A 25,286-nucleotide genomic window follows, 5' to 3' on the forward strand; every position below is an offset into this window, starting at 1 on the left:
TGCCAATGGCTTCCGTAACCCGAACAAAGCATGTTAATTCATTGCTCTTGCTCTCTCTCTGGTTGATGTGTGCATGCGCTCTTCCAGGAGAAGTGCCCATACAAGGAATTCCGCCCTTTATGACATCATACAGGGCCATCCTCGAAAAAAATTTTCCGAAACTTATATGAATCCTGAAGGAGTGTATTTGGCAGAGAAATGCTCCGTTATACGTCCAACTCATTTTTTTAAACTTTGGCCATGAGAATCCAACTCGTCAGAATGCATGAAATAGCATCAGACATCCCCTTTAAAGAATATACACTCTCAGATATCTTTAGGGGTATAACAGCTTGTCACTGGGGCTCTAAAATGTGTGTGTGTGTGTGTGTGTGTGTGTGTGTGTGTGTGTGTGTGTGTGTGTGTGTGTGTGTGTGTGTGTGTGTGTGTGTGTGTGTGTGTGTGTGTGTGTGTGTTTATATCATATAATATAAATATATAATTATATATTTATTAATTTTTTTCTCATTTCAGTTAACCAAGTTCTGGTTATCTGCTATGACTAAACACATACTCATGGTCACATACTCGTACTCACATGTACAGTCATATTCTATCGCAAAGGTCAGCTGTGAGTGAAGAGATTATATTTGGATGTCTTTGATCTGCAGTAGTCAGAGGTGTTACTGATGTGGGGTATTTGAGACTCAGTCTCCACAGCAGCATAACAGTACAGTGGGGCATTTATGACAGAGCTGAAATCTCACCGTAAATGCACTCAGTTGTTTTTGCTCCTTATGAAATTATTATTATAAGGAATCAATGTTTTCATATTTAAAATATTCTAGAAGGTTAGAATTAAATTCTAAGAAAAGACAAGTCCCATGCTATTTGCCATAAAATGCATGTTAAGGTAGTTAAGATATTACGATAACATGAAAACCTGACAAAGCTGTCCTCCATCTACTGTCTTTCAGAATCTCACCAGACCATGGTTAAATCTATTCTGTGAAAAAAACATTAAAAAAATTCATGACAGCATGGCATTCTGCCATAAAGCCCCAAGATTTGCCAAGTCCCAGTGACTGCCAAAACAGCGCAGGTGCAATTTATTATATTAGGCTATATTATATTATATTATATTATATTATATTATATTATATTATATTATATTATATTATATTATATTATATTATATTATACTATTTAAAATGTGTATAAAATATGATATTTCTATTTCCAACATTGTAACATCTGTCTAAGAGGGAGATTGACAGCAACTTGTACATTAGTGTTAGGATCAGAGCCACTGTATATCAACCAGAGAAATCAGTACTATTACAATAGTTTGGATATTTGTTTAGTATGATTGTAAATACATTTTCCAATAAGATAACATTTTAATAAAATCCAAAACGATAAACATGTTATTTATTATGCTTTATTACATGTAAGAAGAAGTTAAATGCACTATTTTACATGGCAAATATAGGTAATGAACAAATCTGACCATAATGAGAAAAAAGACAATATTATGCATTGTGTAATATTACCTTGTGGCTGTGACATTATAATAATATACTGCAAAAGATTAAACCATACCGTTCTAAATTCTGTAAGATAAACTATCAAAATTCCACTTAACAGCTGCTCTGAACGCTGTATCCCCATTACTTTCAGTCCTTGTAACGCACAGGTGTTCTGAGGGCAAATATGTAGTCTTTGGCTAATTAAGTAAATGCTTTGTGAAGGTTATTTGTCTGGTTATGCATTTGAGAGGTTTGTTTGGGTTGGTAGGTTTGTATTTGTGAGTGCTGCTGTATGACTTGGTGTTTTAATATGTGGGTCAAACTGTAGGGGAACCCACCATGCTGCCACTGAATAATATATTACTGTGTGTGTGTGTGTGTGTGTGTGTGTGTGTGTGTGTGTGTGTGTGTGTGTGTGTGTGTGTGTGTGTGTGTGTGTGTGTGTGTGTGTGTGTGTGTGTGTGTGAGAGAGAGAGAGAGAGAGAGAGAGAGAGAGAGAGAGAGAGAGAGAGAGAGAGAGAGAGAGAGAGAGAGAGAGTAACTTTTTATAGGATGGCATAATTTGTGCATATCCACATCATATTAGTAATGTTCTTATTTTATTTATTTTTTTTTATTTAAGGAATTGATGTTTATTATACATATAGAATAAAGAGAGTTAAAGTGGGACACTTTCTATTAATTTGTAATTCCCATTGTTTGTTTGTTTGTTTGTTTGTTTGTTTGTTTGGTTTTTTTTAAGTCCAAATGGTCGAAAATTCCCTCACACAATACTATTTTAAAAATAAGAAATATTAAAAACAAAAACTTCTTTAACACGCACAGACCACAAATAACAATGTGACAGGCATTGGCTGGCAAACTGGGACACATTTATAAAGTAGTTGTTATAGCAATACAGCAAAATATTTGATTATATGTAGCTAATCAATAAAATGCATAATAATAATCATATTAGATTTACAAAATTAGGCCTGTCCTGGCCTTCTTCCCTTTAATGTCTTTCTTAATAATTATAATAATAACTATAAACATTATTATTATTATTACTTCTAGTAATGCCTAGTAAGTGTTAAGCATGCATTTACATAACATGTAGTATTATTCCTAGTATTATTCCTCTAATATGTGATGGTGAAATACAAATATAATTTATTGCCCCTCTTAAAATTACTTAAATACGGTCCCAATTTACCAATCAATACCAGTTTGCCAGTTGTTGTCAATGTAAAAGCATCAAAGAAGAAAACATTAATTATTAATTTGAAAACTATTATATGTTATCACATGCACCATCATATTTTGCTATTTTATTACACACTGCCAGAAATGATGTCAGAACCTGTATTCACCCAGTGGAATCTGGTTCATTGGAATTCTTTGTTAATAACAACTCCACATTCCTGAGGACTATATTGGTGGCAGGTCAAACGGCAGCATTAATAGTCGGAGATGCCTTTCAGTTTTACTCTGTACAAACTTTTCATCAAACTTTAGAGACTGATACAACAGTTCAATGCGGTGCTTTTGCCCTTGAGGTGACCTCAGCATCTCACATCACAGTTTGTGCTCCCTTGAGCCCGCGCGCTGATTGAAGTGTTCTGGTTGCCATGACTACTGAGAACCTGTGAGGGACCAATGCGCGGCGCTGCTCTCCATCTCACACATGAACGCGGACTGTGCTATAAAATACTCCTCTTCCCTGAGAAACAAGCGACGATTGGATGATGTCTGGATAAAGTCTCTATTAAGGACTAGCCCCTTGCGTTCGTGACGTGCTCATACGCGCTCTCGCGCTCAAGCGTCGCGTCCTTTAAAGTAAGCAAAACGAATGTGATATTGCGTTTCTATCTCCTCCTCCTCCGCCTACGTGTGAGAAGTGTTTCGTCATGTGTAAAGAGACAGTTTTACCGCAATGCTATTCCAATAGCTCTCCAGCTCCGCACGAGAGCCACTGACCCAAGAGGAAAGGGTGGTGCCGCGCAGTGGCATAGTCCATGCGCGTTCACGCGTTTATCTGGAGTCGGCACGGCACAGCGGAGAAGAACCGAGCGGAGAGCAGGTGTGTGCCTTCAGTCTGGGTTCTCTCTCTCTCTCTCTCGTCTCTGACTTTGATGGACTTACATGCGGCACGTTAGTGTGTAACTGCGGTGGATGACTCCATATGCGTGTTTATTACTCAGGGTAAGAAACGCTTGTTTCACGGACACACACTGACAGAATCACAGTAGCGCATAGAATGAGCCGAGTTTGAAATCACAGAGGCAAATTTAGAGGTAGATTTAAGAAACAACATTTTAGACGCAGAATTAAAAGACAAAGTATAGGCTACAGAAACAAAATTTTAGAGACTAACGACACATTACAAACAGTAGGTTAAACAGATACAGATTTTTGAGGCATGGCATTCCAGAGGCATGAGAGTCAGTTATCAAAGGCAGATATTAGGGATGGAGGCAGAGCATTTCAGATACATAATTCAGCTGCACATTCCAGCAGCACATCATTCTACCTGGAGATTTCAGACCATTATAGAATAATAAATTGAGACCGGTATATGAGGCACAGCATGGACCCTTTAATGGAAAAACTATATTTGCTTAGCTGAACTGTTTATGATGATCTCGAAACATAATGTACAGCTATCAGATGTTGTAACACTTTCTCATCACCAATTTTGTATTCTCTGCTGCTTCTCAGTTTGCAGTAGCCTACATGACGTTGGTTACAGTAGCACATCTGCACATTTGGATGGTGCTGTATTCTCCTCCTTTTGATGTTTTGCTCTGCGATTCTGATGTGTTGTAATAGCTGACCCAACAAGTGTCAGAAGTAATAGAATTGTGTCAGTTTTGTCCTTATTCCAATGCTTTGGCGTGTGAATTGAGTTTGTGCAAAAAGTGAAACTGATTACCCGTAACTCAATCTAGCATGACCTTCCACAACAACAAAGAGCGCTTGTGTCCCAAAATCCTATGCCAAGATCCTTTGGCTTAATTGATTAACATAACAATTAAGAGGCTTGTCATTACCAGCTCATTAGTGAGGTCCAGTAAGCGGTGGAGGTAATGACCGATCTGTGTACGGATGATGGTCAAGTGTGTGGATTTGCATTTTATTATCCGGTGATGGGATTATTTTATTTCACAAGAATTTCAGCACTGTGTCCACGATCATCTGATTCAATCATAATTTTGTGCAATGCAAAGTCTGTATAGGCTATACTGTGTATATAATTGTATATTAGAATATAATTAAATCTCTTTTCTAACACAAGCTGTGTACAGACTTTGCGATGCACAAAATTATGATTGAATCAGATGATTGTGGAAACAGTGCTGAAATTCTTGTGAAATAAAATAATCCCATCACCGGATAATAAATCCACACACTTGACCACACTTGACCACAGTAAAATTAATGTGTAATATATCGAGAGATAAAGAGAAAGGAAAAGAAATCCTCTCACTTTACTGTCATTATATCATCATATACACACAATAGCACACAGATCTAGTTCACAAGAGATTAAAGCACCTCTATTCTCTCTGTTTGACACATTAACATCATATCCCTGGGCTATAGTAAGCTCATCAGATTTGACTATAGAAACATCACCATTTAAACAAGAAATTTAATCTAACTTCTTCAGTGAGTTCATCAGTACATACACCATTTGTATTATATTATATAAAATTATATTATTACAATATATATATATATATATATATATATATATATATATAATTCAGTATGTTTTATTTTATTTATGTTTTACTTTTATTTATATTTAAATGCAAAAATTTACTTTTAAAATATGTTTTATTATATTTCTAGAATCCTATTTCCTTTTATAGTATTATCTACAAATGCTGTATGTACTGATGAACTCACTGAAGAAGTTTAAATTTCTTGTTTAAATGGTGATGTTTCTATAGTCAAATCTGATGAGCTGACTATAGCCCAGGGATATGATGTTAATGTGTCAAACAGAGAGAATAGAGGTGCTTTAATCTCTTGTGAACCAGATCTGTGTGATATTGTGTGTATATGCTGATATAATGACAGTAAAGTGAGAGGATTTCTTTTCCTTTCTCTTTATCTCTCGATATCTGTATTACACATTCATTTAAATACTGTTCTTGTGGGAGATTAACTAGCGGGGAAAAGTCACACCAGATCACGCCATTGACCTCACACTGAGAGATGTGTGTGTTCAGCAATGGAATAGTTCCAGAGTTACGCAATCAATCAAATGTAAAGATTTTCAATACATTAACTTGATTAACTTATATATAAGGATGCTTAATGGCAACTCTAATCTAGTTGTTACCTTTCTGAAATATGTAGCACACATGAAACTGAAAGCTTTCAATCACTGCGTCACCAGAATTAAGGCAAAAGCAGCTCTGGAGGGAAACCCCTGAAGCAAATAAACCTCTCTCTGAAGTTACTTAAATTCCTCATCATTAATACTTAATGCAGGATTTATGGCTCATTCTCAAAGTTTATGACCTCAGTGTGTGCCATATAAAACTGCCTTAAATCTGCATTTTCAATGAGAATATAATCTGCAGGAATGTGTAGACCAGAGCTTCTGTAACACACACAGACAGACAGACACATGCACCTAGTGTCAGTGTCAAAAAGGTGTGAAGTGCTAAAGAAAGCATCTCTGTGAACCCAACGCTGAGTGTTTGTGTGATGAGATCTGCATGCCTGAAGCCAAGGTGCCTGTGTACATTTGTCTAATGTTACTGGGTAGAGATCCCTAGAATAGTGCCGGATAAAGTGCAGATTACTTTCTAGGCCCACTGTAGTTGAGTGGAGGCAAGAGAAATGCTCTGATCACTACTTTCAGAGAAACCTTGGCCCTGCGTCCCGATAATGATGGATATTGACTCTTAAGAGCTTTCTCATGCAATGCATTTCACATGAGCCATATTTATTTATCTGCCAGATAACTTCTATTTAAGATAGATTTAATTAATTTAAATCAAATTTCATCTAATATGTTTAATACATTGTATGTTTTATTTTAAATTGTAGCCTATTATTTTAATTTAAACTAAAATACATGTGTTCAGATTTCAACATATCTGGCATTGCTGCATAAACTATACAATACATTCATTTTAGGTGTAATTTTGCTGTATGCAGGTGATGCACTTAGCAACTGAAGAGTACTTGTAGATCTATGGTGATTTTAAGTGCTTCTACTTTAAGCTGTGATGCTTTTGGGGAAACAGGCCATAAAAAACTAAGATGGTTTTATAGTTTACACTTACAATGATTTTGGTCAGTGTGGTCCAGAGCATTCTAATTTTTGATTGTACATTCCATTTATCATCTCCAGATAAAACTAGTGCTGCCAAACACAGGGCAAATAGCAGTGACTGCTGTATCGACCCACAGATATTGTATAATTGTTAACATTACTGTATATTATCAACAGCAATGCTTTTTATAACTTCTCACTTGCTGTGTCAGGAATGTTTAGCTCATATTCATTGTGATAGTGTTGACATGGGTCAACAGAGGTAATCTCTATCCATTCCCTCCACTGTTTCAATACACATTTGTTTAATTTTAGACATTTAATAGTGGATGTGTTTGTATATTAGCATTTGCAAGAGTGGGAGTGGAAGTAATTACATGGTTAAGTGTGATTCCTTTGTGAAAACAGGGATTCAGTTAAATCAATTGTATACTTTTTATTTGTCACATACACTATACGCATTTAGCCTGATATTTGCTTTTTAAGAACTTTTTGCTGGCCATAAAACAGAAGTTCAGTAATGGTTTTGCAGTGGTCCTTTGCACCTGCACCTCAGCATTTCGCTGCGTATTGCTTATGAGTTGGCAATAGTTTTCTTTGGAGATTAAAGAAAAATTCCAGTTTATTCCTGTGTTCTTTAAACCATCAGTACTTAAATGTTTTTTTAAGGACTAGATGATTAAAATCTAGTTTAATAAATAAAAATGATGGCATCAAGCTTTAAAATATTTTTTTTGTTGTTGTTATAACTGTAATCAATTTATTTTAAACCTATGCGTCAAGTTTCCTTTACTTTGGTAAATTGATTAGCTTAGTTTTTTAAGTTTATGCTGTGTCATTGTATAATGTTCTCTGGTGAACTGATGAAGTAAATTAAATAACATAAATGAGTGGCTTTCCTCAGCTTTTCTCTTAGCCATAACTTCTTGTCTTTTATCTGTGTAATCTCTCCTAGAACAGTTCTTATTTGTATTGTTCTCAACTGTTCCTAACTGTAGTTTTATCAGGCTACTGGAACATTTACTTACCATTACATCATTGTTGTGCATAGTATCAGTTTGCAGCTTGTTGTGATAGCACAGTCATGCCTGCCATGTACAGGACCTGTGATCGCGTCCTTTTTCATCCAGCGCTGACCGGCCAGCAGGCCGTTGTATCAGAGGCCGTGTCATGCATCACTTCAGACATAACTCACACCAACCCACTTAAAGATGTCTAATTCTCTACACCTCACTAACAGATCATATAAGGACATAAAAAAATAGTTTTTGAATTTCATTAAACGTTTTATTAAATCAGTTGTGCCGTGACCATGGAAAACACAGCAAATAAGGGCAACAGAACTTAAAGACATGGTTCAGGATTTTGGACATCGGACCTCATTTCCAAGTTAGCCTGTGTGTTATTTATCAGTGGAGACAGTTTTCAAAAATTTTCACCCAGTCCTTCCAGTTGCATAGTTCGCCGGTGCTAGGCTAGCGCGAGTCAACGGTATCTGTTAGCCTGCCATTAAAAACAGTTTTACCCACTCCACAGTACACCAAAAGCAAATAAATTATAACGCCAGACTATCGATGTAAATGTCTGTTGAGAGAATAATGTTAGAAATCAAACTACTCTTGCTCTTAATGATCGCATTACATTTACAGGAACTAGTTTCTCAGCAGTGGCGGAATTTTACTTTGCTCCGGTTAGTAGTACTGCGCCGAAAAGTAAACACAGAACAGAAGCGCACTACAGTCGGGACGTCTAGCTAGCTAGTAGTAGTCTCGGTTGCCTAGGTAACTTAATATCACTCCGCCGCTGCTGTAGACTGTGCTAATAAATACAGGGAACAAAGTATAACTATTGCAATGCGATGAAAGGGTAGTTTGATTTCTAACATTATTCTCTCAACAGACATTTACATCGATAGTCTGGCGTTATAATTTATTTGCTTTTAGTGTACTGTGGAGTGGGTAAAACTATTTTAATGGCAGGCTAGCAGTTACCGTTGACTCGTGCTAGCCTAGCACCGGCGAACTATGCAACTGGGAGGACTGGGTGAAATTTTTTGAAAACTGTCTCCACTGATAAATAACACCCAGGCTAACTTGGAAATGAGGTCCGATGTCCAAAATCCTGAACCACCCCTTTAAATCATTCTCCTACATTGTTTGAACTGATTAATCAAATAGGGTTTAGAGTGATATGATCCCTTCACATGCATACTTTTTACATCTAATTATTGAATCCTGTGAGATATTTTACATAACCTTAAATGACGTCAGACCTTAGCATAAACAGCACTTCAACTTTTATATAGCTGTTAAACTTGTATTAATTAGTGTTTTATTGTGTGTATATGACACTATGCACCATCTATAGTATTGACCACAGTTAATGGAAAGATGACATACGAAGAATTTCAAGTCTTTGAGAATGATATAAAATACAGTCATCTGTCAGCAAAGTGTTGCAATAAATAGGTAATGTAATGTAAAAAATAAAAATTGTATTACATGAGGAACAGGAAACACTAGGGACTGAACAAGATAATTAACAAGACACAGGTGTAACACATAAGGGCTAATCGAACACTATGGCGAAAGATGATCAAAGACATAAAACTGAATAAAACAGTGCAAATCCAACTCAAAGTCAACTAAAACAGGCAAAACGTGATATCAAAATATCTGTAATGACCAAAACATTGTTACCATATTTTTTTACATTGAAAATTTGGTAACAGCTGTCAGTTTTTATTAAAAGTGTTTTTTTTTTTTTGTTTGTTTGTTTTTTTTACATTGTACACAGATATATTTGTCAGTTACTTTAACTTCATTGTACAGCTGCTTACAGTCACAGTAAAAACAGCTATGCACACAAATTCACACATTAATCAGCATTTTGATGTGGTGATGTATGCGTCTCTTAAATGCTAGGTCAGTAGATTAGGCATGCATATTTCTCAAACTGCCCTGTTGTACGTTAGAATCTCTCTTTGGGACCATAATTTCGATGTGAAGCAAAATCGCTTGACACTTTAAGGTGCTTTATGGCTTGTTAAATTTCCCTGAGGTTATTGAGCCGCTTACAGTGGATGTGAAGATGTTGGGTCACTGATTCAGACATGACAGGTGGAGCCATGCAGACCTCAGAGGGGAACTTTCTAGCCACTACAGAAGCATGTCCAACTACCAAAATAGACCTATCTGATCTCTCCCTTTTTCTCACTAACCCCACCTATCTTTCACTGTCTAACTCTCCTGTCTCCCCGGAGTGGTGCTCTGCTCTGGATGGTAAGACTTGACAATGATAGCCTGAATACAGAAGAACAAAAAACTAATTAAAATAAAGAATCAACGCGGTTCAAGACAAGCAGAAAAGTGCCATGCTGACATTTCCCTGACTTTTGAATGAGAGCGAGAGTGGAATTTATATGAAGGTAGGATTATGCTTGTTCTGTGTCTCTTTCTTTCCCCACATCTCTTGCTTTCTCTTATTGTTGTGCTGATCACGCATCTTAGTGAAATGGCATTGTCTCTTCATGTACCTGACTTCATGTCTAATATGACAAAAAAACTGACAGATCACAAGCGGCTAGTATATGGTGGTGTTGAGAATAGATCCGGTTAATATTATGTCAGAATCAAGGAAAGAGATGTTCTCTACTCCTAACCTAGTGAGGCACCTACAGAGGCAGAGTAAGCACTTCCCACAGATCGATTGTTCCAAATGATGTACATACTAATTATGCTGCCTCCTCTTAAGATACCTTGTTTTAGCCCTATTCTAAGGGAGATTCTAAGACAATGCAGTAATGCTGATTAGGCATATATAAAACGTGTATTTATGTTGTGTATATTATGTTGCAATCTGGTATGTGTTCTCATGCTATTGTAATTTATTATCATAATTATCTAAATAGTTTTAACGTTTACTGCACTTACCTATAGCGGCTAATGAATCGGATGTCTCGCACATTCACGGGAAATGACTTACTTCCGTGTTGGAAAATAAGGGGGAGACTAGTATTGTGTTGTTATCTTATGCTCTATTGAACTTTATTGTGTAGTCTTTTATATGGAACACAATTTGAGTTGCTGTTACAGCATTCTAACTTGGACACTTATGAGTTTCCATTACACTTGGATGCTATTAGAAGGTAGCTGCCAATGTATGCTGCGAGGAACTCAATAGGTTTTGAATGGCTTGGTTATTGAAATATAATGATCTTTACACTTTCACTGAGTCATTGAAGTCAGAATTAAAGAGCAAGTACACTTTTTTATGGAAAATGTTCAGAGATATGACTGGTGAGTAGGTCAGCACAATGCAAGTCATATTGCTGCAAAAGCTGCAGTAAGTCTCCCAGGGAGTATATGCAGCAATTCAGTCTGTGCCACTGTATGTAAGAGGAAGGCTATACGCTCATACAGCATCTGAACACAGATGTCAGAATTGGTTCAGGGTGCTTCAAATACAGTTCTATTCACACACAGTTATTAATAATAGCTATGTTTCCATCCAAAGTTGCAAATTTAACTCATGTGCAAAATTGGAATATTGCATAAAACATTTCCATCCCATGTGTTAAAGAGAACAAAATCATCACTTACTGGGAAATTGGTGCTAAATGCATAAAAATGGAAGTTGCTGCAATCGGGGAAGCCATAGCTCTTCTTTTGTACATCATCAATGATTTGTGCCTCAGAGCGGGCAGATGAAATGTAATAAACACTGTCATGTTATCTTGCATTTGGAGGCATGATGCCTGGTTTTATGGGAGGTAATTATATCCAACCATTTTGATGACAGACATTGGCTCAGGTATTTCAGAATGACCAAACCAACATTTTAGATACTGTGTGTGCAATAAAATTGGTTCACTGGTTAGTCCAGTTGTCCAATCACATCCTATGTTGAGGCAAATTATTTTTTTTTATTTTTTTTTTGCACATCAAGGGATTTATTTGGTAAATGTGTTTCCATTGTAGTTTATGTGCATGTTTTCCTATTGGATAAAAATATCAGTCTCAATTGTGTGCATACATTTTTTGAATTTTAGAATTTTGTGAATGGAAACATATTGTGACAAACTCTTTAACACCACAATGACTATTTTAAAGGAACGTATTAAGTGCATCTATAGTTTTGTATCATATTTTTATTTATTTATTTATTTATTTCACTGTTAATTGTTTAGATATGTAGCATTTGTTTCCATAAATTATTATTATTAGAGGCCAAGCACCGAAGGTGCGGAGGCACCTATTGTATCTGTTCCCGTTCTTATTGTTATTCTGCCGTTTCTTCCGACTGGGTGTCTATGGCAGCCCATAGAACCGCTTGCGGGAAAGTTATGAAATTTGGCACACTGATAGAGGACAGTCCAACCTGTCACCATAGCAAATTGGGTGTCTTAAAACAAATCCCTCTAGCGCCACCAACTGTCCAAAGTTGCACTCATGTTTATGCTAATAACTTTTGAACTACAAGGGCTAGAAACAAAATTCTTTTTTCACCTGATTCCTTAGCTCAAGATGATTCGATTGCACCATATGACGTCATTTTCCACCGTGGAAATTTTTCCGCCATTTAGAATTTTCTGAAAAACCTACTTTTTCGAACTCCTCCTAGGCCGTTGCTCCGATTTTCATGAAAATTGAACCTCCAGACTGTGTCGACAAAAAGTTATGGATTTCAAGTTGATTCGCTTAACCGTTTTCGAATACCACGCAAACAAATTTTACGTAGCGCTTGCGAAAACAGACACAAGCCTGTATCTCCGCAACGCTTTATCGTATTCAGACCAAACTTGGTACATATCATCATAAACATGACCTGAGGCTACATGCTGAGTTTCGGCGCAGCGCCACCTACTGGTCCGGAGATATGAAAAATGGCTGTTTTTGCTTATAACTTCTGAATGGTTTGTCCAAAAATCATGAAATTGGTCTCGTTGGATTCAGGGTGTCATGCTGAGTCAAATGATATCCAATTTTCCCAGATCAGCCATTTTGGATGTCGGCCATTTTGAATTTAGTGCAAAAATGCTCTATTTTAAGAACGCATTAACGGATTGTTACGAAACTTGGTATGGGTCATCAGAACGATGCCCTGAAGGAGCATGAGTGCCACCTAGTGGTCAAAATGCTAATAACTTTTGAATAAATCTGGATATTGTAAAGTCACTGGTCTTAATAGATTCCTTGGGTCAAGGCGAGAACATAGATACCAAGTTTTCATTATTTGGCCAAACTTCCTGTCCGCCATCTTGATTTTCATTCAAAACCTCCTAGACCGTTTGTCCGATTTTCACCAAAATCGAATCGTATCAGCTCCAGATGGTGCCGACTAAAAGTTATGGATTTCGTGTCGATAGACGAAACCGTTTTCGTATAGCGCAGCATTAAATTTGAGGCATGATGCCAAAAAGACTATTCAGGCTTTATCTCTGCAATGCCTTGACATATTGATGCCAAACTTTTCTCATTGTTGCAGTTGGTCTGACACGTCTTGTCGTCTTGTTCTGCTTGGCCCCGATAATTGCTGCTTGCAGCTATATTTATTATTATCATTATTATTTGTTTTAATTTTGGCCTTTATTCATGAAGTGTGAGGAGAACAAATTGCTGCATGAATCAGTCCGTTCTTACATTGTAACATTCAATTTAACACAACAATTTATGCAAGAATGTTTTACAAATGTTTTCCATTGGGAGCACAACATGCTATAGGATGAAGGCTGTCTGTGATTTGTCTTACTTCTGTGTGCATATACAGGTGCTGGTCATAAAATTAGAATATCATCAAAAAGTTGATTTATTTCAAGAATTCAACTTAACAGGTGAAACTAATATATTATATAGACTCATTACATGCAAAGTGAGATATTTCAAGCCTTTGTTTGTTATAATTTCAATGATTATGGCTTACAGCTTATGAAACCCACAAAATCAAAATCCCAGAAAATTAGAATATTACATGAAATCACACAGTAATTACACAGTGATACCATGGTCATTGAACCAGGTTTTGGTTCTTTTGGCAGTGTGGGCAGGTGCAAATCCTGCTGGAGAATGAAGGAAGCATGAAGTGCTCTGGAAATGTCCTGGTAGACGGCTGTGTTGACTCTGGATTTAATAAGCACCGTGGACCAAAGTCCTCTTTTCTGATGAGAGCAAATTTTGCATCTCATTGTGAAACCAAGGTCCCAGAGTCTGGAGGAAGAATGGAGAGGCACACAATCCAAGATTCTTGAAGTCCAGTGTGAAGTTGGTTTGGGGAGCCATGTCATCGGCTGGTGTTGGTCCACTGTGCTGTCCACTCAACGCAGCCATCTACCAGGACATTTTCAGAGCACTTCATGCTTCCTTCAGCAGACAAGCTTTATGGAGATGCTTCCTTCATTTTCCAGCAGGATTTGCACCTGCCCACACCACCAAAAGAACCAAAACCTGGTTCAATGACCATGGTATCACTGTGTAATTACTGTGTGATTTCATGTAATATTCTAATTTTCTGGGATTTTGATTTCGTAGGTTTCATAAGCTGTAAGCCATAATCATCAAAATTATAACAAATAAAGGCTTGAAATATCTCACTTTACATGTAATGAGTCTATATAATATATTAGTTTCACCTGTTAAGTTGAATTCTTGAAATAAATCAACTTTTTGATGATATTCTAATTTTATGACCAGCACCTGTATGTGTGGGTCTTTAGTTAGTCTCTGGTGTTCTGGAATGTCACCTTGATCTCATCACCCTTAAAGTACATAGAAAGTGAGATCTCTGATTGTATTACACACACACACACACACACACACACACACACACACACACACACACACACACACACACACACACACCTGCACACACACTAATTTTAAATGATTTATCTGTTAAGTACAGTAGCAGATCTAAAAACAGACAACAACTTGGTAACGCACCAACACATTATTTGGCATTCTCTGTTTTTGTGTATTAGAGTTACAGAAAATGGGAAGAGTGAGAGGATGTGTGTACCGGCTCTTTGTGTATTTTCCCTCTCTTCCTCATTCCTCTGTTTGTGTGTGATTAGTTTAAGCTCACTAGCTCTCACCACAACAAAGGCCTCAAAAGGGAACACAGTGAGTTTGAGTTTCAGTGGTCTGGGAATACTTGGAAACCTGGCCAAACAGGGCATGCAGTCAAACACACACACACACACACACACACACAACCAACCACACACACACACACACACACACTGTACATGTATCTGGCTAGATGTGGACATACATACAATAGAGATCTATTTATTTATATTTGACTAATTATAAAAACTGGAGACTAACCCAAACTCACACTAACACTAGCACAACAAACGCCAATACAATGGTAAGTCAAACTCAAACACTTTTACACACAACTGTTATAATATATTATAATATATGAATATATGAATAATATATTATATTTTGGGCATTCTGATCAGAATCTTTTTTTCATATTCATTACACACACACACACACACGCGCGCGCGCGCGCACGCGCACGCCTGCGTGCACACACACACACAGACACACACACACACACACACACACACTACTGTTCAAAAGTAATGGTAGTTTTTAAAAAGATTTTAATACTTTTATTCTCAAGAATGCATGTGGATCATGTGACACTGAAGACTGTAATGTAATGAAAGTAATGGCTGCTGACAATTCAGCTTTGCCATCATGGGAACAAAGTAGCCTATACATTTTAAAATATATTAAAATAGATTTTTTATATAATAAACATTTATTTTACATTGTATTCATATTTCACAAAATGTACTGTATTATGGATCAAATAAATGCAGCCTTGGTGAGCGTAAGAGACTTCTCTTAAGAGAAAAAAAATAAATAAATAAATATATATATCTTACCGACCCAAACCTTTTGAATGGTATTTAAAAATTATAAGTTGAACCAAGCGTATGTCCTCCAAACACCTGTAGAAATGTATTTTTGTAGATGATTGAGTTGAGCATGCTTTTCAAACAGGATAGAGGTGCAGGGCTTTATATTTAGACTCGTATCAGTGGTATTTGGACTGGAGTGGCTGGGTGACATTATTCACAGACTTAAGTATGATGGATGGATTGCAGGTGATTCTGTTCAAGCTTCCTCTGTCCACCCGTTTACTATGATCGAAGTTAAGCATGTGATGTGACCTGTGCCGTCCAGTAACTGTTAGGACTTTCCCATCTGAAGTAAGTTTTTTAAAGGAGTGTTAGTGTACATAGTACATAGATGAGAAGACAACAAAATATTTCACACCTTTGTGTTTTGCCAAAGAAGTAACACTGCATGTTTTTCAGAGTAAGTGTTAGTTGTTATGAACTGATCTCCGCACAATCATGATGTATTTCATAAATGTGTCCGTTTGGATTCATAGACATACAAAAACTTGAAAAGAAATAACCAAAGCATGTTGTCCATACATGTGTGTGTGTGTGTGTGTGTGTGTGTGTGTGTGTGTGTGTGTGTGTGTGTGTGTGTGTGTGTGTGTGTGTGTGTGTGTGTGTGTGTGTGTGTGTGTGTGTGTGGTCCAGGTATTTCCTATGTTGTGGGGAGTAAGGAGGAAACCTGACTTTTTTTATGCTGTTTCAAAATTTCTGTCCCATGAGGAAACAATTTATGAATCATACCACAAAACCCATACTGTGCATGAATGTATAAGAGATATTGTTCATGTTCCTTTCATGAGCCAAACTTTTATTGTCATGTTCATGGTGGACACAAACCACAGCAATTAGTCCAATTAGCACTGAGCCCTAATGAAGTTTATGCTGTGGTGTGTGTGTGTGTGTGTGTGTGTGTGTGTGTGTGTGTGTGTGTGTGTGTGTGTGTGTGTGTGTGTGTAACTGGTCTTTGTTAATATCGTGCACTGAAGGAACTCATTCATCTTACATAATACTGCATGCCACAGGCTCTCACTGAATTTCTAATTTCTCTGTCCTTGCGGTTTCTTTTGGTTAATCGCCCCTTTCTCTCTCTCTCTCTCTCTCTCTCTCTCTCTCTCTCTCTCTCTCTCTCTCTCTCTCTCTCTCTCTCTCTCTCTCTCTCTCTCTCTCTCTCTCTCTCTCTCTCTCTCTCTCTCTCTCTCTCTCTCTCTCTCTCTCTCTCTCTCTCTCTCTCTCCCTGTTTTCATCCTCTTCAAATTCTGCTAAAAATATATTAATTATTTTTCCTCTACCACATAATAACATTTTTCATTTCACCAAATTAGATTGTCCAAACCTTAGGGCTATTGTTTGTATATTTGTCTCCTGTTTCTCTGTATGACATGATGTCCCCAAGCTCCCTAATTTCCATTTTCCTCATATCATCACTTTTTTCTTTTCTGTTTTTTTTACCTTAGGCATGAATATTTTGTCAGCTCTGTGAGGAGTAACAGGTTATCATGATGAATATGTCATCAGACCCTGCATGCTCTGAGGAGATGCTGCATTACATAATCAAATCACCCTACAGTTCAGTGGCTTCAAGAGGCCCTGCCATGTGTTGTGCATGTTAGAGTATGGAGTAGAAAATACGATGAAACACTAAGCAGATCTATTCTTTTCTTTTCTTTTCTTTTCTTTTCTTTTCTTTTCTTTTCTTTTCTTTTCTTTTCTTTTCTTTTCTTTTCTTTTCTTTTCTTTTCTATTATCCTATTCTATTTTGTAACATATTTCAGATGTAAAATCTAAATGTGGAAGTAATATTCAAGCCAATCAAAGACATGTATTCTGTTAATTTGACCATCTTTAACATAAAATGGACTTTACACACATTTTGCTTTTGTAATCTAACACATTTAGGAGTGAAACAGGATATTCCATATAAAAAATATAGGACGTAACTTGATTTGATCCATTTAGCATCGAATGGATTTTGAAAAGTGTGGGCTTTACATTCTAGAATGGAATTGGTGATGTCAGGCTAAAAGGAAAATTCAGGTTTCAATTTCAAAAGTAGAGTAAACTATTATATTTTGATGAAATATTGCAAAGACTAGCAGTTTTTGTCCATTTGGGACATTATGCACTGATGGGAAAATGGAAATTGTTCACAATAAGACCAGGGATGTGCATTTAGAAAGTCAATAAACATTTTGTTTTCATGTTGACTTTTAGAAATTCGGGTTTGCGCCGAGCCTAATGGTAACTTCTTTTCCGTCATAAACAGAATATAGATCACAACTTTGAATGGTTTTTCTATTCCTATTCAGTTTAACACAGCAGCAGGGACAAAGACTGTAGTATATCATTATATCATTATTTTGGATTTAATTTATCTGGAAACACTCTTTTGGACCAGCAGTGTTTAATTTGCCTTTATGGTCTTGTTTTGTTTTGGAGATCATAAGGGTAAAGCTCCAGGGAAACAGAAGTGCCTTGTTGCATTTAACTAGAATATATGTGGTCAGTTGGGAAACCAAGAGAGCAATCTAGACCAAGCAACAGCAGCTGGTATTTAACCACCCAGTCTCTCAAACTCCTGACATGACGCTTTTAAGATATGAGGCTTTTAAAATATCCTACGAAAAATGTACCAAACAAATATCTTGGCACTGTTTCAGAAGCTTGTTCCGAGAAAAAAACAAACTGGATTCTTCCTTATTTGGATGGATCTTGTGTTTGGAGGGAATTGAGACTTGTCTTGTGCCTGCATTCAGATTTATATGGACATCTGGCTTGAAATTCTGATGGAAGGATAACATTGCTGCCCTCAGAATTGAACTGAATTTGTATTTAAGTGGTATGTGTTTGGTTGTTCACCACCAAAGTTGACTTGATGTGAAAATAAATGTAATGTAACTCACATCCAGAAATAGCTGCCTGTTCCAAACATATCATAGAATGAAAACTGTACAGATAGGTGAGTCTGATAGTTAAAGCGGCTTATCTACTGCTCTTTTCTTGTACAGCTTTAAATAGGGGCGTATGCACTCACACACACACTTAAGCACACGCACACACACATACTCTTAAGTGTTGACAGTCTGTGAGCGTGCCCGCCATAGTGGCCCTGACATGTCATGACCTTTTCCCCTTAGACCAAAGAGTCACCTTATCTCCGTCGCATATTTTTTAAAGGTCTACCCTTTACATGTAAGTGTATTGCAAAAAGTCTTTACTTTATCTGTATTTTGTATTGTTTTCCAGTAGAAATTAGAATTTTGTAGAATAAAATAGAAAAGTTGAATTTCTACTGGAAATCGTACATCCCTGGTATAGGGATGCACGGAAATGAAAGTTCTGGGCCTAAATTGAAAATTGTGGATGCTCTTGGCTGAAAAACAAAATTAAAAATGCTTTTTAATAATTTTTTTTTTTTATTATTTTAAATTAGCTTTTTTTTTATAATTGTATTAATACTGTAGACTTTTAAATTAAATTCAATAATTTTAATGATTATGAATTTAAAAAAGCCAATATTTTTATTGAAAGTAACAAACTAAAATTATACAGAAAATATATTCATATTTAATATAAATAGGCAATATTATTCTTTATTCAGTTCTATGCAACAGATTTGACCAATTATCCAAATAATGTATAGTCCTACAAAGCTATTACTATCAGTGCATGTGAGCAGAGCAGCGGGGAGCGGATCAGTGAACAAGAGGTATAGCGTCATTTTACCAGCGTTACCACACCTATAGCACAGTTATTGCAAACAGAAACAAGTATACTACTACATGGAAATTTCACGTCGGCACATTATTTGAGCGGACTTTGCTTCGTGATTTTTTTTTTTTTGTCTGTGTGTTTGGTTTCCTATGATTCCTTGAGAATATGAGTATAACACATGGGCTGACTGTGATATGTTTTATGAAGGTTTATTTCTGCATGCAACGTCTCTTTGTGGTTGTGGCTTTCACCAGTGTAGGTTTTTCTATGTCTGTCACAGTAGCAGGAATCTGGATCATGTTCCAATCATATCGGTTAAAATAATATGAGGCAGCACCGGACTGAATTAAACTTGACTGATGTAGCTCTGTTTTATTTCAGTGTTATTGCTTTCTGAGTTCCTCATGTAACCATACTGCCTGTGTCACACAGTTAACCACATGATACAATAAAAATAATTTACTGCATTCTACCGTAAACCACATTGTGCTTTATAAAGAAAATAAATAATAAATCACTCTGCGGTACTGGAGTACTGCCAGCAGGAATACCCTCCAGAATCATTTTTGTCAATTTGCTATAACATGATCGTTTGATGATGGCTCGATTTCATGATGAAATAAAGTTGGCAATAGGGCAGTATTCCCTGTGCAAGGCAATATTATGGGCACATTATTCATTTCCTGCCTCTAAACCTTTATGAAACAATAAACAGTGTCAGTTGCATTCATTATTTGATCACCTGTACGGTAGCTTCTCTCATAATTCTGTGGAGGATATTATTATAAATATAGGCCTATAATCATTCTGATATGCTGATTTTGTGCTCAAGAAACATTTCTTATTATCAATGTTGTGGTTATCAAATTATCAAACAGTTGTGGTTCTTAGAAAGCTTTTGTAACATTTTCTAACGTCTTTACTGCCACTGAATGTCCTTGCTGAATAAAAGTATTAATTTCTTTAAAAAAAATATATATATATATATTGTATAGACCTAAAATTTGAACAGTTGTGTAAATGTTTCATAAGGAGACAGTCAAATAAAAAAAATGTGTCTCAAAATTGTTCGGTATATGTAAAGTGTATGTAAGAAAAACCTTCTACAGATTCTCATCCCATTCTTGCTTCATTTAGCACTTAGAATTATGTTATTAGCATTTATCATTGTGTTTGTAAAAAACACTGCTTTTGCATAAACTCAGTTGAAAAATCTGGTTTAGCTCAAAACATTAGCATAGTTTACATATTGTGTACTGTGCCAGACGCTTCACTGCACTAATAGGAAGTGGAATGTGGTTTGTGGCATTTCGGTCGAAGCCACTAATGAATCAGCATCTCTGACTGAGGGAGGCAGAGAGTCTGGTTTGGGCAGGAGTGTAAAGGGTCTACAAAGAACTTTTAGACACACACATTCGTTTGGGCATCCAATAGTACACTAATGACAACTTTTGTATAAGTTTAGAAACCCAAATGGCCTCCACATCTCTCTTTAATGGCACAAACACACACGCACAACTGCAGAACAACCTCTTATATTCCTCCTCTCACTCCCACAGCTTTAGATAGAACAGCTAATCTGACTGAACATCAACATTAATTTTGTTGTGTCATGCTTGATGTTGTCCTCCCCTGTTTTGTAGATTCTGTCATCAAGTTATGCAGAGTTGATTTATTTAGCTAAAATTCTCTGGCCCTTTAAATCTGTCATGGTGGTTTAAAAATATTCCAAATCAAATTCTTTGGCGGTCGATGGTGGCCTATTTAGAGCGATTTTATTTATGCTTACAAGACACACACATTCACTCGTAGACACTGCAGATTCGTAATATATCACTGTTCTACATTTAACTCAACGCCTGTTATATATATATATATATATATATATATATATATATATATATATATGGGATAAAAAATGACCTTATTACACAGACATGCTCTCTGCCACCAGTTCTGTCATATAAATATGATTAAATGTCACTGCTTATAGGGGCCATTCTTTACTGTGCCTCTCAAGTAAATATCATCAATACAGGCCATTATTTGATTAAGTACATAACAGTCCCGAAGCTGTTTCTGTTAAGAATTACAGGACATTAATAGATTATCATAAATACTTACAAATGCTGCCATAACGATCATTTTAAATGCATGTTGAATGCAAAATGAAGATGATATTTAAGAAAACACTAGGACATTTTTTTTTACACAGAAAGCTATACAAGAAACTAATTATTTTCATTTTTGAAAAAACTATCCCTTAATGGAGAGATTGATGAATATATGAAAATGTATAAATAGCAAATAAATCTGTAGAGCTGTCAGATGTTAAATATTTTCTATCATGTGGCGCATATTGATGTTCTCATGGTTGTCGGAACCACTCTGAATCAGCTGTCAGATCAGTTTACTGCAGCCACTAACACGTTTTTGAGAAGCATGAAAGAATTTTATGATGGATTTCACGATTTGAGATTGTGTTTTCTAACTCGTCATATTGCTTCCTATGCTTTACTTTTTCACAAAATGAGAAAGATCCCTAGATAACTGAAGAGGTCTCGACTGCACTGCTTTATCTAACACTTCAGAATTGGACTTAAAAAAATGCACTATTGTTCAAAAGTTTGGGGTTTGTAGGTTTGTGTTTATTTTAGGGCTGTGAAAAGATTAATCGCGGTTAATCGCATCCAAAATAAAAGTTTGTGTTTACATAATATATGTGTTTGTACTTGGTATAATTATTTTGTATATATAAATACACACACATGCATGTATATATTTAAGAAATATTTGCATACATATACTGTATATATTTATATTAGGGCTGTCAAACGATTAATCGCGATTAATCGCATCCAAAATAAAAGTTTGTGTTTACATAATATATGTGTGTGTATGGAGTATAATTATTTTCTATATATAAATACACACACATGCATATATATTTAAGAAAAATGTGTTATTTATATATAAAATATTTATATATAATATAAATTATATATAATATAAATATATATACACAGTATATACATGCAAATATTTCTTAAATATATACATGCATGTGTGTGTATTTATATATAGAAAATAATTATACACCGTACACACACATATATTATGTAAAAACAAACTTTTATTTTGGATGCGATTAATCGCGATTAATCGTTTGACAGCCCTAATTTATATATAATTTATATTAAGTATAATTTTTTTATATATAAATAACACAGTTTTTCTTAAATATATACATGCATGTGTGTGTATTTATATATACAAATTTAATTATACACAGTACACACACATATATTATTTAAACACAAACTTTTATTTTGGATGCGATTAATCTCGATTAATCTTTTCACAGCCCTAGTTTATTTATTTAGGCTATTTAGAAAAAGGTACAAAAAAAAGGTACAAAGATGTCCTTTTAAGGGCACTGCCCCAGTGACGACCTGTTGTACCCCTAAAGGTAACATTTTTACACCTTTTTTCTCTGTCTTGGTACTCAATTATTAATAATGATTCTTCTTATTAACAATGTTGAAAAGAGTTGTGCTAATAATTGTAATCATTTTGTGGAAGCCATGATACATTTTTATAGGATCCTCTGAGGTAAACATGATTGTGCTCAATTATCAATACGCTTTGCTTAACAAATCGCTTATATCCCATGATCCTTTAAAAATAGTTCTAAAAATAGTTGCTGAGCAGCATTTTAGAACTATTTTTAAAGGATCATGGGATATAAGCGATTTGTTAAGCGAAACGTTGAAAAATATTACTGACACCAAACTGTTGAACAGTATTGTATATTTCATCATGTGCCTGTGTGTAGACAGCTGTTGTGACTCCTCCGGTCTGCCCATTGAAACACTATCCTTGCACTGTCCTGTCACTGTATGCTGATCTATAGTGCTGACATTCCAAAGGCAATGTGAGTGTGTGGATGAGAGCATTTAAGAGGCCACAAATGAGTGTGTTACCAATAACCAATGGTGAACAGTGAAAGCCTGCATGTATGCTAGGCAATGGTAAAGGGTAGCCTAACTTTATTAGCATCTAAGTCATGTCAAGAAAACTGCAAACAAACACTCAAAGCTACTGACAAATTTTTTACTGAGCTTACTCTAGCTATTTGTTCCACAAATCTATCTGAAAACACCAATATCTACCATCTGAGCCTTGTCAAACAATGGAGAATTACAGTATTCATGGGTAAGTGCACAACCGTGGCAGCTTGTCCATTACATAACGGAAATGCCAGCTTAATAGCCCTTTAACACAAGCTGCAGATGGCATTGAATGTTTGTCACACTCAAGTACACCCAGAGGGCTTTGCACTAATATTGCCAGTAACTAATCAGGCGCTCTAAGCTGCAGCTGTGGATCAGAATAAAACATTTTGAGGTGGGATGGACAGGACTTAATTCTACCCATCGGGAATAGGATTGTGTAAAGGTGGGAATTATAGGTGGCCAGGTGGATGCTGTGAAGGAGTTGAAAAATAAGGAAAATTGATGTTATTGGTCAGAGTGCAACATGTTTGTCAGTTTATTTGGTGATGATTCAGAATCAGTTTCACTATGAGTTTTCTGAAATATGAAAACCAATCTCATGAGAGAATTTTATATTGTGGTGAATTGTGATGAATTTGTATGAATTCATACAATATGAGTACGGTAGTATAAAACATACAATTTATTGAAAAAACTAAGCATGAAAATCCACCCCAAAAACTAAAGCTTCAGTGTAAGCAGATCGTACGAAAACATACAAATGTAATTCACCAAAATGAATTTCCATGAGAGTGTTTTGGAAATAACACTTGGTAGTAAAATAGTAAACTGGTTTGGATAGTGTAGATGATCTTTAAATAGCCTGTGTTTTGCTTCCTTTTCGTGATGACCCAGAGACTCATTCTTTTTAAAGATGTTACAGACTATTATAAGTGTTTTTAGTGTCTTTATTTTAGGCCCAACAAGTAGAGATGAAACTTCACACCATTAGCTGGTTCCCGCAGCATGTTATGAAAATCTTTCTAGAGTGTTCTTTTACTTTCTGCATTCGTTTCAAGGTATAGGGGATAATAAAAATGGACATATAGCCACTAAGCGAATGCCATAGTTTCAGTTACTGAGACTCAAATAGTGTTGACAGCGTTTTCACTCTCTGAGTGTTACACGTCTTTCTTGGTAAGTTATAAATCTGTCAGTGGCAAAGGGATATCCGACAACTGCATCTTATTTTTATGTCTAAATGCTCTCTCGCATAGGCTCTCTCTATCTCTCTTTAATCCATTATGTCTGCTCCCATTTAGCCTCAGTGAACGAGAGACATATTATCAGTTATTGCAAGGAGTGTGTTTGGAAATCCTCGACTGTTGCTATTCTTAAGTGGAGTGACATTATCATAACACTATCCCGACATAATTTCTATCTGCTACTGTTTGTATTATCATGTTCCCAGAATTTTGAATAACGTTCTGGCAAGGTTCTTCAGTTATGAAGAAATGTTTTTCCAGTATGTTCTTTCAATGATATTTTGTATTTTATAATGTATACTGTTATTTTTATAAACATTAGTACAAAAACATTATTTTTACATTGTTCATGGAACATTTTTTTCCTGAAATGTTTTAGTTGGACGTTCATCTAATGTTTTTTTTTATTTTATACTTGTTTCTTTTCTATGTTCTCTGAACATTCTGAAATATCTCCAAAAAGTTTGCAAAATGATAAGTTCCCATAACCAAGAAAAAAACATTTTTAAAACAATAAAAAAAAAAACGTGTTAAAGGTACAATATGTAAGAATTTTGTATCAAAATATCCAAAAACCACTTCCACAGTGTTATATATTTCTTTCAT

General features: G+C 35.8%; 1 protein-coding gene across 3 annotated transcripts in view; it reads left to right on the forward strand.

The window, feature by feature from the left end:
* Window positions 1-3,223: 3,223 nt before the first annotated feature.
* Window positions 3,224-25,286, forward strand: part of sorbs2a (sorbin and SH3 domain containing 2a) — a 57,188-nt gene continuing 35,125 nt past the window's right edge. For all 3 annotated transcript variants that reach the window (XM_079858177.1, XM_079858178.1, XM_079858179.1), the window contains exon 1: window positions 3,224-3,692. The gene's annotated coding sequence lies outside the window, so the exon portion shown is untranslated. The remainder of the gene's footprint in view (window positions 3,693-25,286) is intronic.

The sequence above is a fragment of the Squalius cephalus genome (assembly GCF_949319135.1).
Source record: "Squalius cephalus genome assembly, chromosome: 2".
NCBI classification, from domain to species: Eukaryota; Metazoa; Chordata; class Actinopteri; order Cypriniformes; family Leuciscidae; genus Squalius; species Squalius cephalus.